Source organism: Sciurus carolinensis, chromosome 1, assembly GCF_902686445.1.
Source record: "Sciurus carolinensis chromosome 1, mSciCar1.2, whole genome shotgun sequence".
Classification (NCBI taxonomy): Eukaryota; Metazoa; Chordata; class Mammalia; order Rodentia; family Sciuridae; genus Sciurus; species Sciurus carolinensis.
This window is the reverse complement of record NC_062213.1, coordinates 112,900,298-112,928,091: the sequence shown is the minus strand read 5'-3', so window position 1 is coordinate 112,928,091 and position 27,794 is coordinate 112,900,298. Positions and strand designations below refer to the sequence as shown.

Sequence of the window (27,794 nt, the reverse complement as noted above, 5' to 3'; positions counted from 1 at the left end):
GGCCAACTTTGCTTTCAAGATTAAATAATTTGTCTTCAATGTCTGAGGTTCTGTCTTCCAGGTGTTCTATCCTATTGGTTATGCTTTCTATGGAGTTTTTAACTTGGTTTATTGTTTCCTTCGTTTCAAGGATTTCAGTTTGTTTTTTTTTTCAGTATCTCTAACTCTTTATTGAAATGATCTCTTGCGTCCCGTATTTGGTCTTTTAACTGTTGATTGGTGTGATCATTTAATGCCTGCATTTGCTCTTTCATCTCCTCCTTCAATGCCTGCATTTGCTCTTTCATCTCCTCATTAGCTTCCCTGATCGTCTTAATTACGTACATTCTGAACTCCCTTTCTGACATTTCTTCTGCTGTGCTGTCATTGGGTTTTATTGATGTAGTATCTAGGTTTGTTTGGGACATTTTCTTCCCTTGTTTTCTCATATTGGTCAGTTGTCAGTGGGACCCTGAGATATTGCAGTTTTCCGCTATTGGCTTATAGTGTCCCGGTAGATTTCCAGTGTATCACCTCCCAGCCTTCAGTAGCCTGATGTCCTGGAGGAATCTGATAAAGCAGCGCATCCGAAGAAAACTGCCCCTAGCCCCCTACTGGTTCCACGATTTGGAACTGGCTCTGTGCTGAAATGCTCTCACTGTGGGCCTGCACCGTTCAGCTGGCCGTGTGGGAGGAGCCCACTGCCGGAGTGTGGAAGGCTACCTTGGGAAGACTCTAGCTGCCCTGCCTGGCTCCAATAAGCCACCTCTATCTGGGCCTGCCACCCGGGCCGAGCTTTACCCAGTGGGCAGACTCACCCGTGGCTCTATTTCAGTCCGAGTCTCTCAATGCCTCCCCTTCTTAACTCCTGGGTTCTGGAGCGACTGGGGGTGCAGTCACCCTCTAGGCCGCCATCTTGGATCGCCCCGAGAAGAGAGCCTGCAGCCGGAGTGGGCAGAGCCGCCTGAAGAGGTCTCTGGCTGCCCTGCCCTGATCCCAGAGGCTGCTTGCGGATCGAGGCTCTCCATTGGTTTGGGGGCTTCTGGCTGGTTCTATGTAGAAAGTCTCTCACTGGGCGGTCAGCTCCGAGAAGCTAGCCTTGAACGGCACCTCCCACCGCAGGGGTCCAGACTACTTGGGGAAGTCTCTGGCTGCCCTATCTGGTCCCTGAATCTGCTTGCGTGCCGGAGTACGCTGCGATGCGCTGGCTCCGGGACTCGGAGCTTGTTCTGGTCAGAAAGGCTCTCACTAGCGGGCCAGTTCCGTTCCGAGAACCTGGAGAAGCTGGCTGTGTGGGCGGGGCCCACCACCAGAGTGCGCAGGGCTGCCTGTGGATGACTCTAGCTGCCCTGCCCGGCTCCGATAAGCCACCTCTATCTGGGCCTGCCACCCGGGCCGTGCTTTACCCAGTGGGCAGACTCACCCGTGGCTCTATTTCAGTCCGAGTCTCTCAATGCCTCCCCTTCTTAACTCCTGGGTTCTGGAGCGACAGGGGGTGCAGTCTCCCTCTAGGCCGCCATCTTGGATCGCCCCCAAAAATCTTTACTTTGAAAATAGCACCATCGATGAGTGCTCTGCCTAAGGTTAACCTCTTAGAGATAGTGATTAGTTGCATTCTCTCAAGGGTAACCATGTACTTTATAGTCAAAACCAGGATAATCTGAATATGAAAGGGGGTCCTACTAGTGTTTACACCAAATAACAGAATAAAACCAGGACTATTCCAGAAGGTATAGTCACCTAAATGTCTCTAAGTCTTATAGTACATATGCTTTTATTGTGTTATGGCAGGAAAACATGGCAAATTTTAGATGTAATATTAATTACAGCATTCTGAATAGATGTACCAAAATAGATCCTTATGCCAAAACCAACCACAAGTCCAGGGTACTCCAGACTAAATGCTAAAAAGTTGTTTTTAATAATTGTTTTTAAAAGGAAGTAATAGTTACTGCATAGGACTAACCAGGATTAAAAAGATAGTGTTCTTCCATTTTATGAGTCTAATTTTTAAAATTATGGCCTCAGGGATCTTGGGACTGCTGTTAGTTTCTAGAAGTCAATGGTAAAATGATTTATGACATAAATTATATGAAAGTGCTAGTTTGCTTATATGACCTGATTATATTTGGCAAGACTTTGGAGCTGATGAACATAATTTCTCTCCATCTAGGGGATACAGGACTACGGATGATTACACCTTGACAAATACCAACACTGACAAGCCCTTAGTTTTAAAATACATGGGACTTACAGAACTGCAGCAGGGGCAGAAATATCATTACCATTGATGTCAACACAGTTCTATCAAAGAAGATCCAAGAACTTCTCTAAGTTCACAGGTCTGAAGTGAAATTTTAAAGTCAAAACTATGGCATTAATGTAGAAAGGAAGACTAAAGGGCCACCCCAAAGACAGGAGCTCCTAAAGGAATCCCATTATCCCAGATCTCTTGGAAGCTCTGGGAACAAGATATGTGAGCATGCATTCAAGTTGTTGGCAAACTTCTAAACCTGAGTTCACAAGTGGGCATTTGTTAGCAAATCCTCTTCTGAAACCTTTATTTTACACTGAGCCTTCAGAACTATGCTCTGTTTATTTTTATTCAAAAATAGACTGTTCGAAGTAGAGGAAGCCTGAGGTTTTTGTCAACTAGTCTATTTAAGAACGAAACTCAATACATTCATCATAATTAACCTTCCAGCTGCCAAGTACAAGTACATACAGCTTGGGAGTCAACAATGTGTTTACAGATAGCTTCTCTGGCTCTGCACTGATAAGAACCCCTCAGTGCATGAGCATATTAACAATGTCAATGTAATATCACTGAGAGATGCCAGAGCATGCTGCTGAGATAAGGTAAAAAAGCTGTTTTCACAAACACAAAGGGAAGACACACTCCTAAAATTGCTTTAGGGCTCACCAAAGAGGATAGGACATCAGAGCCAAGGGAGAGATTTTCTCTACTTCATCTTAAACTAGATGAACTGTTGCTTCACCTGGGACACTGGCACATGAGGGACTTTGATTCCACAAAGTATGGTCACAAGGACAGAGGCCAACATCAATGGGAGCCAGCTCCATGTAGGAGGGAGGCATCTGCCACAGCTAGTTGAATAGTCACAGCCTCAGTAGTAGATAGTCCCTGATAAGTGAGATCTACAGCAGTAGAAGAGCAGAGGGGATGGGGTAACTGAGGCTACTGTATTCCCCAGAACCAACCAAGACATTCCAGCAACTCCATAAGCAGATTTAAGCTTCTTTCAAACAATCTGAAAATTCAGAAAGAACAGAGGTTCCACAAAAAAACAAAACAAAACAAAACACTGTTTTCTTTCTTCTCCTTCCAACTGGTGTGATTTTATGAATTGTTTTCAGTTACAACTACATTCAAAAGAATTCTCTTTTGATTTTGTTATTTTGTCTCCTATTGCCAAAACAGAATACTAGACAGTATGTGCGGTTATTACAACTATCAAAAATATGTAAACATAGAACAAAGACTGAAAGGTAAAAGGTATTATTTTTTAAAAACTTAGAGACAGAGGATATTTAAAATCAATATTTGTGGTCTTTATGTAGTCCTACCTATGATAATTCTTAGTTACTGATACCTCATAATGAATTTTACTTGGAATTATTTTTATAAAGTGATTTAGAAAGAAATAAGATTATATTTGTACATAAAAATGTCAAATTTGGGGACTGAGACTGTAGCTCAGTGCCATAGCACTTGCCTAGGACTTGTGAAGCACTGGGTTCAATGCGTAGGACCACATAAAAATAAATAAATAAAGGCATGTTGTCCATCTACAACTCTTAAAATATTTTAATGTCAAATTCGGCAATTAATTATATACTAATATTTCAGTGCGTCTCCCTCATCCTCTAAATGTTTGCTGCTAATTTCAAATGTATTCAGAAATAAATTGAACATTTGAGTGAGGAAGTAATGATTCCTGGAGGAAACTTTTCTCTTTGAATGCTCTCTGGCCAGTATTAGCAATTACAAAAGTTCTATCTAGAAATGAGCTTTAAAAATATAACTCAGAGCCAGTTGGTTATTAAACAGAAAGGCAAATCTACAACTCTGTTCTCCTATCTCCTAACCCAGCATCATTTCAAACAAGTGTACTGACCTCCATAAAAGCAACTTAACACCACTTTAGCCAATAGCAAGGCCCAAAAGCTAGGTCAACAAATATGACTCCAAGGAACTGTTTTACATCAGTTAAACCCTTGCTCTATACGTGATCTAAGACAGAAATACTATTCCAAAAATGTATACATTCCTCATCAGACCATGCCAAACAATATTTGATGGCCAAATATTACAGAGAAAGTTTTTGTTGTCTTTCACGTTGAGAGGTTTATGGAAATGAAGTCTACCATTCAATCCTAGTAGACTAACTCATCCGAGAATGAATGGACAATTTCACCTATCAGCATATTTGGATGATGAACTGGCCTGGAGACTTTTATAGAAAACAAATCCATTTTCAACATTAGAAATCTAGTGTACTGACCTCCAGAAGAACAACTTACATCATTCCGCTTTAGCAAACAGTAAGACCCAGAAGTTAGGATTAACAAATGGGACTCCAAGAAACTGTTTTACACCAGTAAATATCAGGCCTACAGACAACAAGCCATCAATGGGTACTGCAGTTGGAAGTCTCATGTGTAAGTCAGCATGAGTCCCAACTCTTTCGCCAAATAGTCCTACCTGTCCCTTCTCTGATAGTCTGAATTCCTCTGTATCCATTTGAATTTGGAATTCAGGAATTTCAAAAAACTCAAGAAATTAGAACACAGTTAATTAACAAATTGAGAATTGCATTTCTGTGTTTTTTGTATTCAAACATTTGACCTTAAGGAAATGAGAGAACATTCCTTAGAAATTGCAAGACTGGTGTGAAATCAAAGCTCTTTTCAGGATAGTGAGTGGCAAGGCCCACCCTCCTTTCATTGGGTAGATGCACAATGACCCAGAGAGGCAGTTGGAAGGAGGGGGAAAACAAAATATTATTTGTATATAAATGAATCTTAAACCATCTCTGTATTTAAATTTCTTTTCCTTCTTCCCTCCAAATTCCTTGCATCATACACCCAACAATGTAAGAAGAAAAGACAGTGGAAGGGAGAATTGAATGAATCTTCTTTGAACACCTAGAAACTTGAACCGGTTTTGTAGCCAGTACTCCCAAACCATCTACAGGAGGCCTCCCTCCAACTTGACATCACATTTAATTTATGTGACAAGTGGGATTAAAAAAAGAATCAGAAGGGGCAGAAGGAGAAAAAGGAAGAAGAGGAGAAGGAGAAAGAGAGATGAAGAGGAAGAAGGGAAAATTTAGCAGTTACTTCTTTCATGGCTCCTCTCCTGCCTTTGGATGCCCACTTCAGCTGTCCTGGATAAATGAATAGGAAGGGTTATCTTTCAAGGATTTGACTTGCCCGAAATTCTAATTCATTTATTCAAAATATATTTGTAAGCACATTCCAAGTGTGAGGCACTGTGCTGGATACTGGGGGATACAAACCTGAATAAGATTAAATCAACAGACCTCAGCAGGGGCATAGAGGAGTACTAAACCTGCCCTTGGAAGACAGAGGAGACTGCTCAAAGGAAACAATTTGAGTTGATCTTTAAAGGGTGAGTAGTTTTACAAAGGTTGACAATATTATCAACCTTTTTAAACTTAATCCTTATAATCCTGTGAAATATAGATGTATCTTACCAGTTCTTCAGGTAAGGGAACTGAGACCCAGAGATGTTGTCTAAGGTCACCCAAGAAGGTAGCAGAGTGGAGATTTGAAGCCAAACTGATCTGACTTCAAAGTCTACCTTCCTCCCACTGAAGAAACTACCTACCTCTCTTCAGAAATATGTTTTCAGTCACATGCCCATGTTTGTTGTTGGGTTTTTGTATTTTTTCTCCTTTATAACTGATCTTGATGTTCATGTTCATCTAATTTTACTTTATAAAGAAAGGAGGAGGGCTAGGGCTGTGGCTCAGTGGCAGGGTACTTGCCTAGCATGTGAGAGGAACTGGGTTTGATCCTTAGTACCACATAAGAATAAAAAAATAAAGGCATTCTGTCCATCTACAACTACAAAAAAAAATGATAAAAGAAAAAAGAAATGAAATGAGGAAAGGGCAAACATGAAAAAATGTGCTGTATGGTTTATCCAAGCAATACATCATAAAGATGACCCAAGATCTTTTATAAACCACCCTAGGAATGAAACATCCCACCACACAAAACCTAGAATATCTAGTGGTGTCAAGGGAAACTACTTACTCCATTTCTCTACCTGGGGACTCATATGCCTAGAAGTTGACTTCATATGACTATTTTCTAAAGTCAAAGAAAGTGTAAGACAAAAACTGCAGCCCTGTTTTTCCTACTTTCAGTAAAAGCAGTTACTCCTCTTACAGGGTCTATGACATAGGATCCTGAGGATAACAGTGATAAAAAGAAGCAGAGATGATACACATGCAGTTTTCTCAATAACTAAACATGATAATTGTAACATAATTTCTACTTGGAGGCTTATCTTGGTTTGATATTTTCCAAGTAATTTTTTCAAGCCCCAAAAGTCCTTTAGATCTTTCCCAATGGATCAGGAGCTTCTCTTTCTCATAGCAGTGAATAGCAGTTCCTGGTCAGTGGTGACTTCATGTTTCAGAAAGTAAAACTTACCAAACATGTAGGAGACTAGCATAGTCCTAAATTATCACACACCTATTAAAATGAAGAATGACAAGTCTTTATCACATGCATATTATTGAAAATTCTACCAAAGCATTATTTTATAATGTTTTATGGTAATATGTATTTTCTTTGCACTTTTTAATACAAATATTTTATTTGAAATGAACAAAAATGCTTACACAGTTTTCACTTGGAAACAAACTCTTGCTTGACTATATTACTGAGTAAAGACAAAGCAGAAGCACAAACACCCTTCTTGTTTGACATGTATTTGGAGACAGGAAGACACTACTTAGTTTAAAAAAAAAAAATTTTTTTTAAAAGACCTTCCCTTAAGGTCTGGTCATAGAAATGGAAACAATGTAAATGAACCATTACCAGTTGTCCTATCATATCTGTGTCACCTGTGTATTCTGAGATCACACACACACCTGCCAATATACCTGGGAAGGGTTGCTATATCACAGTTACACTTGATTTCTTGGCAGGCAGGACTGAGGAAGAGTAATTTGGAACAGGTTTCACATCCTATTTAGAAGAAAACACTAGTATTCCCTTAAACAACAGGTTACAATAAAAAGATACTGCCTGGAAGTTATCTTTTCATCTTGGTTCATCTTAAGTTTTTGTCATTTACAGAGTTGCTTGATTCATTTGCTTATAGTACAATCCTGCCACAAGTATTGAAGCACAAGATACCTATTATTCCTTCAGCATCTGCATTTTTCAAGTTTTATACTCTACTACATCCACAGTATGTCAGCAGTTTTTCAATATTTAAAAAATAATAAATGGATAAAATTCTCTTTAAAAATGCAGATTTTTGTAACTACAATAGTACTAAATGGGAAGGAGACAATGAGGGAATGAAAAAAGCAAACATGTTCCATGTGCAGGGAATGTGGTTCAAGTCTTTGGATTTAAAAACGAGTTCCCCCAGAGAAGTTGGCTGTCATGAAATTTCCAGAAAACTTCCCCAAAATGGACCTGAAAAGCCTCACTCCAAACTTTTGAAAACTGCAGTTATGGGATGCTATACATGACAATCAAAGCAGTCAGAGGGAGAAGGATGATTGTGTCTTCCATTGGGCTACGAGCTGTATGTAGCATAGCCTCCTTGTCTGTTGGTGGAACAGAAGTGCTTTGGAGAACAGGGGTAAGCGTATTGAGCATATATCTGTCTAAATCAGTAACAGGACTTCATGGCAAGGAAATTTTTCTGAATAGTAAAATGACTCCAGACTTTATCAATCTCTCTCCAACACTAATGTAGCAGAATTAACCAAAAAAAGGAAAGAAAGAAAAGAAGAAAAGAAAAAAAGATTTACAAGTAGATATAGTGGTAACAGAAAAGTACAAGGCAGAGGATACAAAAAGATGAAGTCAACACTATAGGTTCAACAGTATTCCATGAGGCTGTTAACTTTGCAAGTCCTAGCAAAATATCACTCTTGTTTATAAATCACTTATTTATTGTATGACCACATGTTGAACCCTTTTCTTTATACACACTGAAGAATCCTACAGTCAGCCTTTACGCATTCTGCATTTCTTTGCCAATCTTGTAGTTGAGTATCTTGTTCCAGTCAATTTTGATGAGGGTAACTGGAAGCTGCTGGCTCAAGGCCTTGAATGTGGTATATGACATTGTTTGATAGTTTTCACTAATGGCTGTCTGATATTCATTTTCTGCACTCTCCATGATTTTAATAAACTCCTTGGAAATTTGGACTTCATTCAAAACAGTTACTGAATCTTGTTCATCTTTACGACTTACCAATTGAACATTGCCATCTTCATAATAGTGAACGTGAATCTTGAGCACTCCTACCACCTGGACTATAGGTGGTGTGATAGTGAACTTCCCACTCTGATTTCCAATGACCATTCCAGAAATTTCTAGGTTGAAACTGGTGGTTTTCAATGTATGCAATAACAGTCTGCTGTCAATCTATAATTTTAGCATTAACCTATTTTGGGGAGAAATTAGATGAGAAAAACAAATTTTATCCCCAAAATAGGTTAATGACAATGCACAAAAGCAATGTGCTAAATCCTTGAGCTAGACAAAGACTCAGACAGAATAAGCTTAAGACCTAGCACTCACAACATAGATCCTGTTAAATTCTTGCATTTTCTTTGCACTTGATGTAAAACTCCAGTTTGTGGAAAGTAACCATAACCCTTTCCTTTTCCTTTATTAAGGACAACTAATCGTGTGTTTTCCTTCTCTTACTTCTCCTCCTCCCCTATCATTTTCCTCTTCCTCTTCCCCTTATCCTTCTTATCCTCTTCTTTCTTCTGCTCCTTCCTCTTTGTTTAAGCTGTCAAATAAGTAAAGATTGATGTCAACTTAAAGACCTACTATAGAATTAGTAACCACGGCTACAAAATTTGTTCCTCTTCAATTGAATTTCAAGAATGAGTTCTGAAGTGCAAGAACCCTCCAGATACCCTAACCCCTCTTCCATGCCTATTTCTACCCAAATAAGAACATGTATTTCATTAAGAACATCCCCCAAGAAACAGGGATAATGCTGGCAAATGGCAACTTTCACCAACCCACTCTAAGTGCCCAACCTCCTCAGGCACCCAAGATTCCACGAGATAGAAAGTGATGCAGTGGCCAGTAAGTCCTTCCCCTTAACCACCTTGAAAAATTCCCTTTACCCTATGTACACGTATGATTACACGAATGGTGTGACTCTACTTCATGTACAACCAGAGAAATGAAAGTTGTACCTCATTTGTATACAATGAATCAAAAAATAATTAAAAAAGACATATCAAAAAAATTCTCATCAACAAAGACTGCTCTTTGCTAACATGAAACATCTACTGCTTCAATCTCAGCTGCCCATGCCAACTCCCTAGTCTGGTCCATGTATAGTTTAGTACCTAAAATATAGAGGTACCTAGAATAGGATAGGACGGGATATGGTAGGACAGACAGCCCATGACTCCTATCTATTTCTCAGGCACCCTCCAGTCATCTATCATTTTTCATATCAACTTATTTTACAGTGCTGTGGATTAAACCCAGGGCCTCATGAATGATAGGCATAAAGCTCCACTGAGTTACAACCCCAGTCCCAGCTATCATTTCTCATGCTTTACCAGCACCCATACTGAGTCTCCTCCACACCCACCCACAAACTCAAACATTTTTCAATACCCTGTCACTTATCTCCCACCCTACTGCCCCTCAGAATATTTTTCTATCTCTCCATTGCAACATTCACACCATTTCCCTTCCTAACATCTTCCCCAAGCTTTTTCTACTATGATACAAATACCAGTAGTATTCTATTCTATCCTTCTCTGTTGCTAATTTTTACTGATGCCAGGATCACAACCCCACCCCCATCTCACACTGAAGACTTCAGAATTTTGTCATCCTCATGAATAACTTCAACTCCAAGTGATCCATTCAACTATGAGATTCAAAATGTGTTAATATTCTGACTTGTTCTCACACAATTCTTCATTCACACACTACTTCAACTGACCACTCTAAAGGATATTCTGATTGAGCATTTGATTGTGAAGTTGTAGCAAAATAAAGTTCATGTCCCTTGACTGTATCCATCCTATCATTTGCAAGAACTAGATGGGGTACAAGGTGACAGGTTGATTACTCAGAGTCAGACTCATGACCCAAACAACCATCTCTCTTCCATTAAAGAACATAAATAATTACTTCAAGAAGATTCCTCCCTCTGGCCAACAGAATTTAATCAGTCACCAAAATCTTATTGAATGTTTCTATAACATTTTCCTTGCTCATTGTCTTTATTTTCATAGAATTAAGACCTCATTATCTGTTAATCTATACTACTTACATGAGTTTCTCACTTTCTCTTACCTCTATATTTCTCCACAAATCTATTCTCTAATTAGCTAGAAGAATGATGCATCTAAAGGTAAATCTGATTATGCCACTTTCCTACCTCAGTGTTGTTCTGGAAAACATAACCTTTGCAATGAAATGAAGTAGAGAATTAAGAATTGTCAGTAATAGGAAAAAGTAGTCACTACTTTCTAGTATCATAATTGTCTATTGAGAAATTAGAATCAACTGAACAACTATTATAACCAATAACAAAAGTCACTAATGAGGTCAATTATATGCATAATTTGCAGAAATTAATAGCTTTCTTATATATCAGCAATAGCCAGATAGGAAAAAAAATGAAAGTAAGACACATTATTCCAATTAGCAAAATAGATTATAAAATACCTAGAAATAAATTTTTAACTGAAAGTGCATGATGTATATGAGAATATGAAAACACAAAAGTGTGTTTAAAAACATAACAGAATAGCCAAGTAAATGGACATTTAAGTACTACTTCAGGTTAGAGAGATCTGATATCATAGCAATATTAATTATTCTAATTTGCATCTACAAATTTCATATAATTAAATCAAAATATAGATAAGATGGAGGGTGTGCTGCAGAAACTGCTAGTTTTCTACACCAATGCATGTTTTCCTAACCCTCTTTCTTAGAAATAAAACTTCCAAACTTAAGCCAACCACGTGGCCTCTTAGAACCAAAAATATATTTCCAGGTTTCAGGACAGTTAGTTGTAGATTCAGGACCAGGTTCTGCCAATGAGATGTTAAATACAAATATCACATGTCAGGAACCAGGAAACTCCCTTAAAAAAAAAAGCTGACCTGCTTTATTTGCCTTTTTGCCCCTACTTCTTCCTCCATGGGTTATGGTTGAAGCTTGAGCAGACACTTTAGACCACGGGATAGAAGCCAAATGTTGGGGATGTCAAGACCACAGGATAGGAGATACTGGTACCCTACTAATCATGGAATCACCTGTCACCCTGGGTCCAGTTTCGTTTGTAAGATAGGGCAATACCCTTTTGTCTAATTTGATCACTGCGGACTTTGGGCTTTCAGCAGAACCTGATCCTGATTAGTAGAATGCATAAGAGTGAATGCACAAAAACAGCCAAAATAATTCTTTATAGATTTTTTTAAGCATCATAATTATACATAGTAATTGGGTTCATTTTGACAAAATCATACATGCAAGGAATTTGATTTCAACAAATATGAAGAGAACAGGACTCATCATCTCAGGTGTTAAAATACACTCCAAAGCTTAAACAATGCCATGAGAATACAGGAATAGACAGAAGCTCAGAGAAACTGAAGGCAGAGGCTAGAAACAGGCCTACATATGTGTGGGTATTTAGTGTGTGACAAAGTAAACATCTCCAAATAGTGGGGGGGGGGGGAATCCAACGGGAAACAAATATCATTAAGTCCACCTCTCATAATTTACTCAAGAATTTACTCCAGATGGATTTTTTTTTAATTTTGTAAAGTCAAATGGTACAAGAAAATATAGAGGAATATTTAAAATTGTGAGATGAGGAAGGGCTCTTTCAACAAAACGTGAAACCCAGAAGTCATAAAAAAAAAGATATATAGATTTCACTAACTTTAGACTGGTAAAAGATACTATAAGCAAAGTTAAAAGACAAATGACAGACTGGAAGTAAAGATTTGTGATATGCTTAACTGGTAAAAAGTAAATGTCCATAATACAAAAGAGCTCCTATATATTAATTTTTAAAAATTAAATAGAAAAATGTCCATAGTAAATTATCGGAAAGTTTATAGATACACAATGATAATCAATAAATACTTCAAAAAATCATTCTCAATGAGGTAATATTCTAACTGAATGCAATATTTTTGCCCTCAATATTGGCAAATATTTTTAAAGATTGATAATATTCTGAAGAAGTCAGTGCTCACTCTCTATTGATAGGAAGTAAAACTGATCTTTTTAAAAGAACAATTTGATTTTTTCTTTTAAAACATTTGTATTTAACTCAAAAGAAATTTTCCTCTTAGAAATATCACCACAACTACCCCAAAACATGCATTTAAAAATATTCTTCACAACACTATTTGTAAAATTTGGAAGCCATGCTAATATATTTTGCATAGAAATGATTAAATACACCATAGAACACTTGTACCTTGGAACACCAGGCAGCAAGTCAACAAAATAGAACCACATGTTCTAATGCAGAAAGATGTCCAGGAAATATTACTTAATTCAAAAATAAAGCTGTACAGCAATATGTGTGTAACATAATCCCATCTTGATAAAATTATAATAAATATTTAAAATATGGACTATGGAGGAATGTTGACTATGGGCTAAATGTTGACAATGGTCATTTTTCTTTTTTACTTTTTTTTAAATGTTGATGGACCTTTATTTTATTCATTTATTTATATGTGGTGCTGAGAATTTAACACAGTGCCTCACACAAGCTGGGCAAGCACTCTACCACTGAACAACAACCCCAGCCTGACAATGGTTCTTCTTTTATTTTTTTAAATATATTTATTTATCTTTTGCTGTACCAGGAATTAAACCCAGGGCCTCACATATACTAAGCATACATTCCACTGAGCTACATCCCCAGCCCAATTTTAAATTAAAAATTCCAAATGTACTACAGTTTTTTAAATTGACATTTACATCAGAGAATTTTGAATAAAAATAATTTTCTTCCTCATCAGTGGGTTTCATCCAATCAATTGAATGTCTGAATAGAATAAGAAGACCAGCCTCCTCCATGCAAGAGAATTTTCCAGTAGACTGCCTTAGGACTGGAACCTCACCACCACCTCTCCTGGGTCTCCAGCCTGCTCCTTCACACTGCATATTTTGCACTCATCAGCCTCAATGATCATGTATGCCAATTTTTATCTTCCTATTGGTTCTGCTTCTCTGGAGAACCCTAAGATACAGAAAGGAACTAAGGCTTACCATCAAGTTTTGTTCACACCTTGGCAGAAAACTTCTTGCTCACCAGTCCTTCAGGGTTTGAGGTGCACTGCCAAGGCCTAATGTACCAGCTGCATACCAGCTCTTGCCCAGGGCAAACCAGGAACCTTTCCATCATTGATTGGGCTTCTGCCACACCCTTCAATAGGCCTGATTCTATCATGGGGAAGGAAAGACCCTTGCAAGGGTGGACTTTTCTTGGGTACTCTCAGTCCTAGGGTGCTGTCTGTCAGTGTACTAAAAGTTTGTTTATCCTTGCTTGTTAATTCCATTATCAATTCAATTAATGATATGGCTTCTATCTCCTGACTGGTCTTTAATATGATATCTACTGTCATATTTCTATTATTTTATATTTTAAGTTTCTCAAAATAGTTAAAGAAATTTTTTGATTAAATATTTTAAATATTTAAGTATTTTAAATAAAACAAATGACTTCATGTGCTTCTTGTACAGTAGAGTGCAAGATTTACAACAGCAGTCATGATTATATATGTTTTACTAATGCATTAAGGGAGGTCTACATTAATTATGCATTAAGAACATTACTTCCCAAAGTAAAAACTTAAGAACATTTACTTCCCAAAGTAAAAACTTTGTTTTAAAGAGAATACTGGCGAGTAAGCACTATTGATGTGCTGTAGAATTTTCCTAAGCTCATAAAATACTTTAATAACAAATCAACCTAAACTTTTTTGGAAATAATTTCTAGTAAAGATTCATAATCTGCATAGTCCTTCAATGAATGCATAAGTCCATCCAATAGATAATCTCCTTGCATAAAAGTTTCAAGACTGGGCAGTGATTTGTATATTCTATGATCTGTAACTCGGTTCTGTGGAAAATTGTATGTTCCTGTTTTCTCTGATCTTCCTTTAGTTCCAATCTGAATCTTCCTAGCACTGTATCTTCTACTTGTTTCTTCCTCTAGATGCATATTGTACAGCTTTGCCCATAACTTTTTCATAGCCATCTCTCTATTTTTAGTTGACACCTTCCTTGTTGACATTCATAAGCAGCACCTGTTGGAAGATGAATGATCCGGACAGCATTGTCCATGGTATTTACATGCTGACGCCCAGCTCCACTGGTTTGCTTATTATCAATTCTCAAATCTTTAGGATCATTCATCAGATTTATCTCAGTGGGCTGGGATAATACTGCCCCTATCATGGTGCTAGTAAGGATGGGCCTTGCTTCTCTGTCTTTGGCACTCTCCCTACTCTGTGCACTCCCCCTTCAAATTTCATGTCTTTATAGGCTTCTGAACCGCTAATGCTGGCAGATGCATGTCTAAGGCCACCTATTTCACTTGGAAAGTTGTATGCAGCATGCTGCTGATACACATCAACATCTCTGAAGTAAATAACATTGCCTTCTGACTCTCAACTCCTGCAGTTACCTCCAGAATCAAATCATTTTCATCATTTCTTCTGAGGGAACAAAAAGTAAGACAATCCTGATACTTCAATTGAGCTATTTCTTTTTGACACAAAGTTATTTCATTCTCTGCAAGTTTCCTTAAACCTTCATTCTCATTATGCAGCAAGTGTTTGGTATCCTGCAGCTCCAGCTCCTTCTCACTTAGGAATTTGGTGACCGCTACCAGCTCTGGCCCTCTAAATCACTAACTGGGTTTCTGACCCTGCCTGGCGCTTGAGGACGGTCTGTAAGGGCCCACTGCAGGTGAACAGCTCCTCCAGCAGCCATCTACTGCAGGTAGGGGACCGGTGGCCTGTGCCAACAGTCCAGTCAGCCCACAGACTACAGGCAGTGCCTCACAGAAGTCCCAGTGGTCACTCTTGATGGATCTTAACTTAGTGATGTATTTTGCTAATGTTTGAATATTTGCCTGTGTGCTGTATTTTTTTGTACTCAGAGGGGAAGAAATGGCACGGCTTAGGAAACCCTTCATGATCTAGAAACTCTACCTTTCCAAATGTCTTCACTTCTCCCTGCCTGCCAATAACTGCTACAGCAATATGGAATTATATGTGGCTCCTCTTATGCAATCTGTTTCTTGCATCCTTACCTTTGTTGATGCAGTATGTCCCACCCTCCACACCATGAAGTCTCAGCTGCAAACACACACTCAATTCTTATTCATTACTCCATACTCATTTGAGCAGTGTCCATCTCCAAAAAGCCTCCCTTACTCCTCTGGCTGGCCTAGGTGTCCCTCACCAAAGCTATCACAGCATGTTTTTATGTTACATTCAACATTGTTTTATAATTGCCACTTAGTCTGTCAATCTCCCCCACTAGACTGGGAGGGCCTTGAGAGTAGGGTTCATAGTTAATCCAATCTCCAGCAATTTAGATGTGCTTGGAACTCCTAGATAATAACTCCAGGAAGGCATGGGCCAAGGCACTTCACTACTATATCCCTGATAACTAATCCAGCATCTGGTAGACACTAGGCATACTGATGATTTAATAATGTATCATGAATAAATCAACTGGCCAACTGGCTGCACCTTTGTAGTCCTCTCTTGAGTTGGCTTGAGTCAATGCCCAATCCTGATTCAAAAATTCATGTTTCAGGAATGTACGTGATAGACATAATTCAGCAGAGACATAGAAATATAAATGCACAAATGTTGTTCAGAACAATATTTCAAATAATATGGTAGGAGAAGTACAGGTAACAAGAGAACCAAAATATCCAAATTTAGATACTGATTTCAACTGAGCCAACATTTCCGTTAAGTATCTATTCTGTAGCAAAAGATAAATAAGATAGAGTCCCTGTGATGGGTTCGAAAAATATATGTTAAAGTCCTAACACCACTATCTTGGTGCCCTTACTTGAAACTAGGAAGGATGAAGAAGTGATTAGTTAAAAATAGGTTAAATAGGTCACACTGGTATCTTTATAAGAAGATAAGAGAAACACAGACTGACCCCCATGTGATGTGAGGAAAGAGGCAGAGACTGGAGCGATACAGGTGCCATCCAAGAAACACCAAAGATTGACAACCACTCCCAGAAACTAGGGAGAAGCAAGGAAGATTTCCTTACAGAGTCTGGAGGGAGTGTGGCTCTGCCAGCACGTTGGTTTGAGATTGATAGCCTCTGAACCACAGGGAAATAAACTTTTATTGTTCTTAAGCCACCCAGTCTGTAGTACTTCATTACGGCAGCCCTAGGAAACTAGCACAGTCTCTAGCTCCAGAAGCTCATAGTCTGAGACAAACATACAAACATGGGTGATAAAAACCAATAAAAAATTAAGTAAAAGATACAAGGTAATACAGAGTATGGGTACCTCCACTAGGGATCCAGGTGGAAGAGAATTCAGGTAGGACTTCACAAACACAGCGAAATTGACTTTGAGCACAGAGGATGGCTACGTGAAGACTGCTGAATTGGGAAGGAGAGGGTATTTGTCCAGACACGAGATGTGCAAAACCTGACAGATGTGAAATAGAATCACAGGTCCAAAACTGCAAATGATCACTACTGTTATAGTACAAGTATAAGTGTAATAGGCTGAGAAAATTTAGAACAACAACAACAAAAAGGGCAAGAAGCAAGGACCAGATCCTGCAGTACCTTGTGTGTGGTGCCATGGAAACTGAAATTTAGCCATCCTGTGATGGGGATCACTGAAATTTTGAGGAGGGTAGCATGTTAAAAAGGTCACTCCGAGCAAAGCAAAGAAGGACTCTAATATTTCACAAGACACGAGATCTGCAAAACTTATTAGTGCCACAAGCCTGACACAACCCATTGCTAGGTTGACTTTTTTTTTTCCTATCCCTCATGACTCCCTCTTTCCATCCACACCCTCCATCCATTCCCCACCCTCAATCCTTAGTGAACCATCATGCATCAGATGTACTGTGAAAAGGAGATGAGTTGTTTTTCTTTGTCATTCAAGGTTATAATTAAGACTAATTGGTGTGTGAGGGAAGATCCAAAAACAAAAATTTTACTCATTATAAAAAGCTTTATGATTATTGCAATATTTTCCCAAAACCATTCTCAGAACACTTCTGTGACTAGAGGGAAAAACATGCTCCATGATGAACTATTTGGATAATTCTGGATAAAATAAAAATTTTCCTCCTGCTGCTTTATAGATCTCTTATTGTGCTAATTTATTTGATGGTTCTCTAAAGGGGACAATTTTATAGAATACTTCCCTAATGTATTGGAACTCAGAAACTTTCTGCAAATGATCACATCCCAAACTATAGCACAATTTGGAGGGCACCTGGTGAAGTTAGAATGTTTTAATGAGGTCCTGATTCGTCCTTTTGCTATAATGCTTAGTAACAGATCAGTTCTCTTAAGAATGACATAAAAACAGTTCTCTATTGAGTGGGATATTAGATTAAACTACTTCTGAGGTAATTTTAACTCAGCATGCCATTCTCTGTGTCTCTTGATGATTTCCTCATGCCTGAAATCTGATTTGTTCTATCTTCAATATTTTATTTTACTATTGATTTTTTTAAAGGGGAGAAGTTTACCCATTAATTAAATGGCAAACCAAACTGAGCAATAGGGATTGGATTTTTCTCCCTCAGTAGTAGTCTATTGGATTCACTCCTAATAGACTACAAAGAGCTTTCTTAATCTAGAAATGCAATCCTTGCCCCCACAGAGAGATGCCTACTCCAACACCACACCCAATAGTGTGGTTTCCTTTCAAACCTACACCTCATAGGACTCACAGTAACTTTTGCTACTCTTGATTTTTTTTTTTTTTTTTTTTTGCAGAAATGAGAACCAAATACTTTACTTTCTCAAAGGAATATTGTCATCAGTGATGTGTGGAGAACTGGAGGTGGGGGCAATGAAAAAGATAGTCACCAACTATGTGAGGGTGTGCTGCGAGGACATACCTGTCCATACCAAAGCAACCAGAGAGGATATAAGGATTGGAATCATCTAGAACTGAGGATGAGGGCACAGGAAGAAGTCAAGGAAGAAAAATAATTCCCTACTCAATAGCAAAAAAAAACCAAAAAAACAAAAAAGGTGGTGTTGAATATACATGTTATTTTTAGATCATTCAACAATTCATGAAAAATTTTTACTAATTTCTAATAATTCTCAAAACATTACTATGTGGTAGATGATATTCATCTCATTTATTGATTAAGAATGAAGAGACTTACCCAAGGTCCTACAAATAAGTATCAGAGTTGTAATTTGAACTGAAATCTTTTAATTCCAAGTCCAATGCGCTTTCTACCACACCTTAATATCCTGATAAGGTCCATTGTATCAGGTTAAAGTTCACTGTCTACAAAAGAACATACTCCAGCTAGTTTAAACCTCCAAGATGTCTGTTTCCAAGTGTAAAAAATCTTACTAAATTCTAAATGTGGATGAGCTGAAGATGAGCTTCCAGAATAACTTCCAGCCCCAGAGTTATGCTGTCTTGGGGAAGCTGTTCCCTCCAACTGAAAGGACTCACCAAAAGAAGTCTCCATCTGAGGAACCCTGATACTGCCAAGTCCCTGACAGCCCAGTGGATGTTACCTAGTGCATCTGACTGGAAGAACCTAAACCACAGCCTGCCATGGCATGAATGTGGTTTGTCTCCAACGTCATGAGCAAGCTATGCCATTAACAGACCAGACACATCTGTGTTGTAGCTGGGACTACAAGCACCTGCCACCTCACCCAGCTTGTCATACATCCCTAAACATTGGGGCTACATTCTTAGAAATGCAACATGAGGTGACTTTGTGGTTGTGTGAACATCAGAGTGTACTTCACAAATCCTGACAGTATAGTCTGTTCCACACCTAGGCTATATGGTATGCCTATTGTTCTTTATTTACAAACCTGGAGAGCATGTTACTGTGCTGAATACTATACACAACTGGTACACAGTGGTATTTGTGTATCTAAACATGGAAAAGGTACAGAATATTATTATGTAAAAGATAAAAACTGTAGTACGTACATTTCTTAAAAAGCTAGAAGAAAGGATTTTGAATGTTTTAACCACAAATAAATGACAAATATTTGAGGACATAGATATGCTTACCCTGATTCCAAATTCCACAATATATACATATACTGAAAGATCACATTGCATCTCATAAACAAGTACAATTTTTATATATAATTCCAAAAAATAGGTTTAAAAAAAAACCTAGGTCTATCTGTGTAGGACACTTACCATTAATGGAGCATGTAGAACTAGTTGCTCTGGGTGAATCAGAGAACAAGTGGTGAGTTAATGTGAAGCCTAGGATATTACCATATCTCTATAGAATTTATAAATACTGCATACTTAGGTTACACTAAACTTATTAAAAATATTTTCCTTTCTTCAATAATACATTAACCCTTAGTTTACTGTGACAGTTTTACTTTAAAGTGTTTTTTTTTTGCTTTGAACTTTAAAGTTTTTTTAAACTTTTGACTCTCTTATAATAACAACTGAAAACACAAACACCTGATAGACCATAGGAATTTTTCAGCTCCATTATAATCTTATGGGTCCATTGTCACATATGTGGTTCATTGTTGACCAAAATGTCCTCATGCAACACAAGACTGCACAAAACAAAAAGAGCTAAGTGACAAGAAATAATGCACTACAGGAAGCTCCTGGTGATTAATCCTCAGTCATGCTTTAGTTGAGACTAAGTAAGGATGGAAGATATATATAATATATATCCTTCTACTTTTTTCTTCCAATTCTGCAGCAGACATTGAATCAATCACATCACTTTTAGGCTAAAACTAGTTCAATTTCAGATTCCTTTTCAGAATAATGCATCAGGCAACTAATAACAGTAACTAGAATTAATAGGCAAGCTGAAAATCATTCATTTAGATTTACTTTAAAAACAGAAACCTGCTGATCTCAGTCTGCTATTGCCACAAAAATGCTATTTTTAAAAAAATTCAGTGCTTTAAAGCAACCCTCATTCATTACTGTTGACACAACTGCCAAGTAGCTGACCTAGATTAGGCATAGCTGTGGCAGCTCTGCTCCATATGTTCCTTGTCCTCTTGTTCCAGTGGGCTAATCCAAGCAAGTCCTTCTCAAGGTGATGGGGGAGGCACAAGAAGGCCTGCAGACACACACAAGGTCTCTTATGGTCTGGGTTTAGAATTGGCGCACTGTCACTTACACACGTCAGTAGTAAGAAATCACAAAGTTGAACACTAAGTCAAGGGGACTGGAAATACATGTTGACACCATCGCAAGGTAGCAAAACAAGGAGTAGTTAAGAACTGGGTCCAATTTTGCAGGTCCTCATGGAGAATCCTTGTCAGCCCATAATAAGATCTCTAATTTCCCTTGCCAACAACTTTGGAAAATTCTTCCCTACTTCAGAAGACATTTGCTCATGTCAATTAAAAATGTAGATGCACAGAGAAGTGTACACTGGACCTTGGGCACACTGAGGGAAGCATGAAATTCACTGGCTGTGAAAGTGGTTCCCTTGGAACTCTCAGCCCACACATAGAAAGTAGCAAGAGTACATGAGTTTTTGAAAGCAGCCAAGATAGGCTGTGTGTATCCGGAGCAGCCGTTTGCTCCCAGCAGGTGCTTACCACATTAGAGGCATGTGCGACATCACTTTCACCCAGAGGCACCAATTTGCTTCCATTACTCCATAGTACACATGAAGGAGGTTAATATGTTTAAGTATGTGATTTTGATAGCCTTTTTACAAATATAACTTAATGGTAATAATAAGTACTAGAGGGTTTATGGTGCTGTAATTTGGGGTTTACTGATGCTATGAGTAAAAGAATCACTAACATAGAATGTTTTAGCAATATAATAATGTGAAAACATGGTATTTTAACCACAAATCTTGACAATACAAAAAGCAATTATATAATTTACAGTCAATTTTGTATTCACTGGCACAATTTTGGCACTAGTTAGAAGAAAATTGTGAATGCATTTGCTGGGTTCACCAATACGACAAGGGCCTTTAAAATTTTTTTCTACCAAGGAAACCAAATTTTTTGAACTTATACCATAAATCCACATAATTTTTAATTGTCAATTTAAAATTTTTTAAAGAAAGATAAATTTCAAAACATTTGCTGTTCCCAATTCCTTTCAACAAAGCTTAGTCTCAGTACAGTAACTGAAGATTTTTCTTTCCTCTCTCTTCCTTCATACTCCCATTTATAATCACTAAAGGTCATGTAGGAGAGGAAAGGAAGGAGGAGAAAGATACTGGTTTGAGAAATCAGGCAGCAGAATCCTTCTAAAAGAGAAAGATCTTTCATTATAACATCTAGACATGCTTTAAGTTGTAGAAAGATATAAGATGGGTTCAGGAAATGCCAGGAGTGAAGTAAAGACAACTAAATTGCTTTTTATAACAAATAAAAGTTTTTATAGAAGAGGAAGAGGGAGTCTGAGAAGAAGATATAAACTGGGGGAGGAGATAAAAGATGTAGAGAAAGAAAACAGGTAGAGTGGCAGGAAGCCGTGACCAGAGAAGACACGTGGCTATGGAGAAATTCCAACTTGTGGGCAAGGCTCGTGATCTTGAAGAACAGACATAGCTAATGTCCTGTTTTAATTCCTTTCTGGGCTCTGCTTCAAGGTCACACAAACCTGACATCAACCATCACATCATCACTGAAGTCTACAACATAATTCAAAGCAATCAGAAAAAGAAACTGTTCTTTTCAGGTTGACCAACACAAAGAGAAGGGAATACCCATGAATGATGAAACAAGAGAGGAAGATTTGATAGTAGCAGAAAATATGAAAAGAGATGACTAGGAGAGAGGTAAATAGAGCTGCTAGATAAAATAAGGCATTTTCAGTTAACTTTATTTCAGATACTAGTTTTAACATAAGTATATCCCAAATGTTGCTTGGGACCTACTTGTGTTTTGGAAATTACTATCACTATTTGCTAACTCTGGCAACATTACAAGCAAGCCTTCTCCCACTCTTTTAAGAATCTTCAGCTCTATTGCAGGGAGTGTGTATTTCTCTATTTAATTTGAGAGGGGGTTTCAAACCATTTTATTTCAATTCTTTAAACACAACTTCCTATCTTCTAGCAGCTAGAAGGAACTGGGAAATCCCAGACAAATGACAAATATATAAATGTACCAAATCACCTTGTTACAAGCTAGTAATAAACACTAACCAATTTATCCACAACTAAGTATATTTTCCATTTCCCATGTCTTTTGACGTAGTCATGGCACATTAAAATAAGGGACTCTTCTCTGAGTGAGTTTCGTTTCTTGTGCTACAGAAAAAAAAAAAAGAAAAAAAAAAAGTAAAAACAAGAAGTAGGCTTCCTTTTGATATTACAAACAAATTAGTTACCCTAAATAACTCTTCCAACTGAATCAACAACAATGAAGAATAAAATGGGGTTTTAAAATATAGTTTAAATTCATCACTGAACTGGTAAAAAGGAATCTATAAAGTTCAAAAATGAAATGCAAGCAGGATTTTTGTGGTAAGCAAGTCCCAAATCCTACATCAAGGGTTCATGTTACACTCTAGAGACACATCTAGTAAAACTGAATAATGAACAGGCAGTGAAGATATTCCCAGGTACTTCCCAAGGGAGAGAACCAAATGGGAGACTCCTCCATAAAACTGGAATCTCAGAGGGCTACCCTTAGAGTAAAAGTAATGAAAAATAAATAACTCTCTGTAGAAGGAGAAAGTCTGTCTCCATTTGATGGCAGGTACAAGGGAAAAACCCAGAGGGATCCCATGGGGTTCATAGGCTAAATTCACACTAACTCTATGGTCCAAGTTCTCAGGAAGACAATTTGAAGTGGCCCAGGGACTTCCTGAAAAAGAATGATGACAGCAACATGAATTTACTAAAGCTCTCCAAAAAAACCATGTAGAAAACCAAGTAGACAAAAAATAAATGCTAGCAAGCATCAACCCCCAAAAGAAGACCCTAACCAAGTGGAACCCTGGGCAGCACACTTGAGGAGAACTGTTGAACTTGAGAGAATTCCTCAAAGAACTCAAATCATGGTGTAAGTGCTACACATGGGGATAAGAGGATCAACAGTATTATGGTTTTCTTCACTTCCAATTTGCAGAAATTTGCTATCATTTCCCACCAGTGCCTCCTATTCACAAACCCGTGAGGAGTCAGTTAATGTGGGAATCTGTAAAATAAGGCCATTAGGTGTCAGCTTTCTGCATTATAGATCAAGGCAGTGGAGGGAAGAATAAGCGGTCCATGGGCAATCAGGGCACATGACCAGCATAGTCACCTTCTCCTCATTGCTATGATCATGGAAACTTGTCAAGGAGTAGCAATGAGCAGGGCCTCTGCTGACCTGAACTGAACTTGTATTGGTGTGTTAAGTCACTGAAATTTTGAAGTCATTTGTCCTACAGCACAATGATGCTTACCTCTATGGGTTCAAAATTTGGTATTGAAAGAAGAATTTGAGACAAAACTCAATTCTCCACTTCTGCTGTGGATGGGGTCTGTGAAGATGCAGACCTCTGCAGCTAGGAGAGCCCATTTTAATGTTAGTAGCTAATCACAGCAGGGGCTGCTTTCTGGATCATTCTAAGGATCACAGCCTGAAAAGAAAGATTCTCCTCCACACTATTGAGTAGCACACTGCAGTTATCAACTTCGCAGCTCTAAATGATGGGCTGTGCCTTCCAGTGTTGCGACAGCTTCCAGCAGCTCTCTGCCAACTTCCTTCTGGATTCTTATCTGAATAATCCGAAAAATGAAATTCACAGGACAATGGAAGGCAAGAATAAAAGGAGTAGGATTTATTCAAATGTGAAAAATAGAAACAGAACTCTTACAGGGGCAAGAGGGATACAGCAGCATGTTACTGCTTAAATGTACTAGCCTATGGGTTTATATAGCACTTGGATCAAATTTATGCTAATCAGGGTTTGAAAAAGTACTAACACTCTTGGTTAACTCTTGAGTCTGAACTTTCGTTCAGGTCTACCCCACTTCTGTTTTCTGGTCACTTGCCTGCCATCCCAGCCTCCCAGGAGGTTGAGGTCAGTGGATTGTGGATGCTCAAGGGTTCACAGCTACAGTGCTGCCAAGCAGGGGTTTGCACCAGGCCCCTGCTGGGCTGCCGTAGGGTAACAGAGACATGTCCTGACTTGCCTCTGCCCTGGCTCACCACACCCCAGGCCTTGGCTGGCATGGCAGTCTGTTTGCTGCCTGCACTCCAGCCCACCTTGGCCTCTATTCTGCAGCTGTGTGAAAAGGGCTTGGCTTTAGTGTTAGAAGTAGGATTCCACTATAACCAAAACTTTCAATGCATGACAGTGTCACAGTGGTCTGCAGCAGGGAAACTGTAATTAGAAGCTAAAATGGCAATCCGTGTTATACAGTGGCAAGCATTTGGTAAAACTGTCACTATAGTAACCTGGAAGACAGATCATTTTTCTAGCAAATTTATAAACCTCAAGGAAGAGTTCAGAAACCCAAATGTTACTTACATGTTTTGATTATAATTGGCTGCTTTCAAAAAGAAGCTATAGGGATAATATGAGTTGAGAGGTTTAGTTGGCTTGCAGAAAGGAGGAAAAGAGAACAGAATCCACCAATTCAAGCAGAGGGCAATCATTTCCCAACCTCAAAGAGTAAAATATAACATTAAGGAAGGTTTTTGCACAACAAAGACCAATTAAAACTCGGTTTTGAGGCAAAAATCTGGTCAGAGGTATGAACATCTGTATTCAGAGATCAATACCTTCAAATTGATTAAGGGGGCTGGAGCAGAGTTTGAATTAACAGTGTGATAACAAATAAATCATTTCACTGGAAAAGTGGCTCAGCACAAAAGTACTGTGTTTTGTGATTTGGGGCATTTTCTTAAAACACAAATTACAGACACACAGCATCCATGGCACCAACTCTCAAAATTAAGTGGAAAAGATCATTCAGACATGAATCTATGAATCTAAGTACTAGAAAGAAGAGTTTTTTGGACTTACCACTGAACTTGTAGTGGATAAAGCCATGAAGTTAAGGTTTGTGCCTGGCATCTATCATAGAAACGTAAAACCAACTCCCTTTTTGTTTTTAACCTTGAAGATGCTTCAAACTCAACCTGAAAAGGATATCATTGTAGAATTTATAAAAAATGAAGACTTCAAGTATGTCCACATGTTGGGGTCACTTTACATGAGACTGATAGGCACTAAAATTGATTGCTACAAGTACTTGGAGACTTTGTACAATGACTATCAAAAAATCAAGAGAACAGACATGGGGAGTTTGCACTGATGCATGTAGATGAGTTTATTGATGCACAGTGAGAGAATCTGTGGTATCATTCTGTTCTGGCTACGGAAACAATATGTGCTAGAGGAAGATGAGCAACTGGAGCCTTGAGTTAGTGCTCTAGAAGAGGATATGGATCAAATGGAGTCCAGCGAGGAGGGAGAAGAAGATGAGAAGTTGGAAAGAGTGCCATCACTTGACCATCGCCGGAGAAGCTATCAAGACTTGGACAAGACCCTTCACTTTCCCACACTGTGCTATAGGAGGAGTAGGAGTCAGTTTCCCAGAAGGTGGAGCAGATCTCCCAAAAAGAAGAAGTCCCTCCCTCTGCCAAGAAAGGCATCAGAGCAGGAGTCCAAGATGTCACTGGAGCAGGTCCCGAGACAGAAGACACAGATCTCACACAAAGACCCCAAGTCATCACCATAGTCAAAGACATAGAAGCCACTTAAAATCTCCTGAAAGGTCTAAGAAAACCACAAGAAGAGCCAGAGAGAGAATAAGTAGTGAACTCAGCTTGGTTTGGTTCAAATGCCTCCTATGATTATGAGGGCTTTTTTTTTTTTTTTACTGTAATCAATGTCTTTGATGGATGCTGTTTCTTCAGGTCACTTTTTGACCCAAATAACTGTAACTGTATTCAAATTTAAGAGGATAGAAAGGATCTGGGGATTGGGAATATGAATGAGAACAGAAGAATTTGGCCACCTGTTGAGTGATCCTTTCCATTTTTGTTATTAAACCTGACATAGCCTTTTTTTTTTTTTTTTTTTTTTTTTTTTTTTTTTTTTAGTAGTTTAGTTTTTGGTTTTATCTGTGATTAGAACTGCTTTGAGAGTCCTGGGATGTATGCTGCTGCTGTTATCGAAAGGTCAAATCAGTAAAATATAGTAACTCTTTTTTTCCAACAGTAGAAAGTTACAATGAACCTGAAAACTGACTGATTAGCAACAGTTTTGCAGGATTAGAACACATTCAAACATAATTCTTTGTCTGGATCATTCAAGCTAGTTTCATCAAACATTTCAACCCTTGACACCCTTTACACAGCACATCCCTTTGTGGTGACACTTATTGTTCCTCAAAAGTCTTGAATTCCAGGTTCAGATTCTTAGCCTTTATCCTATGAGTACTATTCAGTAGCAGGAGGCCTAGAGAACTGAAAAAGATTTGAAGGAGAGGAAAGTAGTAACAATCTTGGTTTTGACCTGAGTTGCTCAATAGTGGTGCCATTCACAAAGTCAGAAAATACAGTAGGAAGACAGCTTTTTAGAGGGGTAGGGAATGAGGATAAATCAAAATGTTAATGAAAATGATGCATTCAGTTTAACAAGTTTAATTTGAGGCATTTATGGTGTGTGGTGTAGCTAGATAAACTCTGGATGGTTTAGAAATAGGGACAAAAGTTCAGCATAGTAATGCAGGCCAGAATTGATGATTATATAATTGTGGAAGAAGTAGATGAGATTGCCCAGGGAGTGCATGTAGACAAAAGATGAGCAAACAACAGCACCAGAGGCAATGCCAATGTTGGTGACAAGAAGTTCAAGTCACCTACATAAAACTGTAATGAATCATTCACAAAGAAGAATTAGGAGAGAGTAGGTCAAAGAAGACAAGAGACTAAGGACACAGAAGCAAAGTAAAGACTTTAAAAGTCCCTATTGGCACTGATAGTCAAAGGAGTATTAGGATGTTTGCTAGGAAATTTCCTTTTACTGTACTTACCTTTCCTCCTTTAAAAAGGAAAAATGAGCTCCAAAGGCTGAGACAGGAGGATCGAGAGTTCAAAACCAGCCTCAGCAAAAGTGAGGCACTAAGCAATTCTGTGAGACCCTGTCTATAAATAAAATACGAAATAGGGCTAGGGATGTGGTTCTGTGGTTGAGAGTCTCTGAGTTCAACCCCCATTATCCTCCCTCAAAAAAGAAAAATGATTGAATGACTTCCTACCATTCTAGTCTCAGGAGGAATTGTGAAGACCAGCCACCTTTATAGATCTAGCTTCTTGGAAAGCCATACCTAGTCATAGAATAAATATTTCT

At 38.4% G+C, this 27,794-nt stretch overlaps 2 pseudogenes; one reads left to right on the top strand and one right to left on the bottom strand.

The window, feature by feature from the left end:
• Positions 1-14,219: 14,219 nt before the first annotated feature.
• LOC124991571 (peptide chain release factor 1-like, mitochondrial) lies at positions 14,220-19,190 on the bottom strand (annotated as a pseudogene).
• A 217-nt stretch (positions 19,191-19,407) lies between these two features.
• On the top strand, positions 19,408-26,293 carry LOC124991467 (pre-mRNA-splicing factor 38A-like; annotated as a pseudogene).
• The last annotated feature ends 1,501 nt before the right edge of the window (positions 26,294-27,794 follow it).